Consider the following 3,794-nt stretch of genomic DNA (forward strand, 5'->3'; position numbering starts at 1 on the left):
AAAGCAATAAGAAATACGAATAATAAATAAAAAAGTATGAATAAAACAAAAGAGGGGGGAGGAAATTATAAAGAAAAATTTATACAAAGCTAGATATGAGTCATCCACCCCCTCTTTTTTGTATTTCATTAATTGAATTTTGTTTGATTAAGACTAAGTTCCGTAAAAACCCCGGCCTTCTTTAAAATATCATGGACAGTTCCTGTGGGTTGAGCTCCTTTTTCAAGGAAATAGAGAATAGCGGGAACATTCAAATGGGTTTGATTATTTATCGGATCATAAAAACCAACTTTTCGAAGATCTCTTCCCTCTCTTCGGGATCGAACATCAATTGCAACGATTCGATAAACGGCTCATTGGGATAGATGTAGTTAAATAATACCCCCCCCCTAGAAACGTATAAGAAGTTTTCTCCTCGTACGGCTCGAGAAAAAAAAAAAAAAATGATTAAAAGTTATGTCTATTAAAAGTTATGTCTATGTATGGAATTATAATGTATGTAATTAGAATGTCAAAAAGATCCATAAACCCGGCAAATCAATTAGACATTTAAACCCGTCTTTTTTTTTTCAAAAAAAAAGAAGAAAAAAGCATTCGTACTCTCATAACTCAAGTCAAATAACTCTCAAAATGCTCAAAAAAAAATCCTTAGGCATTCTTTTATTGAGTGGTCTCTAACCCCTTTTTTTGTTTGTCTCGTTTAGAATCGATTTCGATTCTTCATTTTGATCTAGTTGTTGAGACAATTGAAAAGGGTATTTCCTTGTTCTAGGATCCTTTATCTTTGTCTTGAATCATTGGGTTTAGACATTACTTCGGCGATATTTAATCATTTCAAAAATGGCAGCAACATGCCCCTTTTTCTCTCTTTTTTCTCTTTTTTTCTTTCTGATCAAAGAATCATATGAACGATTAATTCCCGCATTATACACTTTTGTATCGAAGAGTTTTACCAATTCCAACAATTTTTCTTTTGATTTGAAATAGTTTGAATCGGAGCTTTTCGATTTCTATATCAAAAATAGACTTACGAAGTTGTTCAACTTATTTATTTCCATTAATTAACCCTAGATCCTTGCCCCCTGAAAATGGATGTTTCTCTTCGAGCTCCATCCTGTACTATTTACATTACAACCCAACAAAAAGACGGATTATAATAGAACAGAACAAAGGATGTCGAGCCAAAAGCACCTTCATTTCTACATAATGGAAGGTGGTGGGTTTTGACATCCACAGCCGATCATGTCCTTCAAGTCGCACGTTGCTTTCTACCACATCGTTTCAAACGAAGTTTTACCATAACATTCCTCTAGTTTGGAACATTGATTCAATTATGGAATCATGAATAGTCATTGGTTCAGTCGATACATAGTAATCTATCTATACTTTTTCCTTCTATATGAAATCAATTTCCTTTCTATATGAATCTATATGAAATAAATAGATAATTTAGGAAGAAAAAGCCTCAATAAGAATTCAAATTAACCCATATTGTATGAATACAATATATTTTTATTTTTTTATACTTTTATTAATATTAAGCTTTTCTATTCTAATTATAAGAAATTAATAATATAATTAATAATAATAATATTACGAATATTATAAATAACACAAATAAACTAATCTTTTTGAATCTGCCTTGCATCTTCAAATAACTCGATAGATCAAATAACTCGATAGAATAGATTCGCCAATCTCACAGTTCTTCGAGTGCCAATCTTAAGAAATCAATAAAAATCAAAAGCAAGAATCACATTTTCTCCAATATTTGACTCTTAGAAAGAAGGTTGTTAAAAAAAAAAGAGCAATTTAGATTCGGATATCGTTATTCTGATATATAAAAAGAGTAGGCTCTGGACGAAAGGATTCGAACCTTCGAATAGCGGGACCAAAACCCGTTGCCTTACCACTCGGCCACGCCCCATTTAGATTTCTATTTGAAACTACTATACACTAATATGGTATTCCCTGTTCGTCCAATTCCAGTTCCAAATAACTATGGAATAGATTAGATTCTTGCTAGGATTTTGGCACGTATGGATAGAGAATTAAACCGAATTTATTGATCATTACATATTAATTCAATAAGATATTGTATGAAAGTATGATTTCTTCTATTCTCTTGTAAGAATTGAAGGCTTTTTAGATGGGTGAGTACAAAGAAGTATTGTTTAGTCTGCCTTATTTTCCTTTCTTCATTTTTTCCTTATATCAAAAAACATATTAATAACTCAATCAGAACAAAATTTTGTTATGCTTAATCTTAATATCTTTAATTTGATCTGTATCTGTTTGAATTCTGCCCTTTTTTCGAGTAGTTTTTTATTCGCCAAATTGCCCGAGGCCTATGCTTTTTTGAATCCAATCGTAGATTTTATGCCAGTAATACCTGTTCTCTTTTTTCTCTTAGCCTTTGTTTGGCAAGCTGCTGTAAGTTTTCGATGAGATCCTTAATACTGTCCTAGAAAAATTCATGATTTATTCAAGAAAAAAAAATTGTAACAATTGAAAAGATTAGATAAGTCTTACACTATGAACACTATGAACGAACCGAACCCTCAATTCAAAGATTGAAATTCTTGGATAGCCATGATAAAGCTGGATCATCCCATTTCCTCATTCTGACCCTTTTTCGCCGAAGAACCCTATTTGGATTAAAGTCCGCCACAATATATAATTGTTGGTATAAAAGAATTTTTTTTTGTAATGAAAAACTCAACTCTTATTATAAATGAATTTCTGAAAATTCTTTTCGATTTCTAGAAATTCTAGAAATCACTTTATTTCTTGGTGTCAAAATAGGCTATGTAGTATAAAAACGAGGAATCTATTTTCGTATAAAAATAGAAAAATAAAAATTGCGTATAATTGCGTATATATATAAATAGAAAAATAAAAATTGCGTATAATTGCGTATATAAATAGAAAAATAAAAACGAAGAATCCATTCTCTTCTTTTTACAAAAAAATTCTATGGGAGGTTGTACAATGCGTAATCTTAAATTCGTTGTTTACACCGCAACGATATTCTTTGTTTCTCTCTTCATCTTCGGACTCCTATCTAATGATCCGGGACGTAATCCTGGTAATCCTGGACGGGAAGAATAAAAAAGGGAGAGTTCCTTGCTTCATTTTTATAAATGGTATTAGGATTTGATCTATTCCACTGTCAAAAACCGAAATGGAAAGAGAGGGATTCGAACCCTCGGTACGAATAACTCGCACAACGGATTAGCAATCCGACGCTTTAGTCCACTCAGCCATCTCTCCTAATTTAGAAAAGATAATTACTATGTTACAGTTACAGCACGCAAAAAGAAATGCTTGAAAAAAGCCCTCTTTCCTTTGTTATATAGACCTTTGTTATTTTGTTATATAGATTTTTATTTATTTATATTTTTATTTATTTATATTAATATATTAATTATATTAATTTTTATTTATTTATATTAATATTAGAGTATTATTAATCTTATTAGGGTATTATTAATCTATATATCTATAGATTCTTAATTTTATTATATAGAATATAAATATATACAACTTTTATCAGTAATTCCATTTCATTTTGATTTCGCTCAAAAGGGACTTTTTTATTTCCAATTTCCACGGACCGGCCGGGTACTGACCCGGCCGGGCTCATTTTTTTATTTTCAACTCAAATAAATAATTTTTTCTATGATTCTGCGATCTGACTTGTTGTAACAAAAAAATCTTGTTATTGGATTGAATCAACAATCAGAAGCAGAAGAAGTACTATTTCCGTTCCTATGATATAGAATCCAAATATC

The 3,794-nt window shown here is 30.7% G+C and overlaps 1 non-coding gene across 1 annotated transcript; it reads right to left on the minus strand.

The window, feature by feature from the left end:
• Nucleotides 1-3,185: 3,185 nt before the first annotated feature.
• Nucleotides 3,186-3,273, minus strand: TRNAS-GCU (transfer RNA serine (anticodon GCU)). The gene has a single exon. It is a non-coding gene; the product is annotated as a tRNA-Ser (tRNA).
• Between the last annotated feature and the right edge of the window lie 521 nt (nt 3,274-3,794).

The sequence above is a fragment of the Durio zibethinus genome, unplaced genomic scaffold, assembly GCF_047325235.1.
Source record: "Durio zibethinus cultivar Kanyao isolate XHJ-2024 unplaced genomic scaffold, ASM4732523v1 HiC_scaffold_95, whole genome shotgun sequence".
Taxonomy (NCBI): domain Eukaryota; kingdom Viridiplantae; phylum Streptophyta; class Magnoliopsida; order Malvales; family Malvaceae; genus Durio; species Durio zibethinus.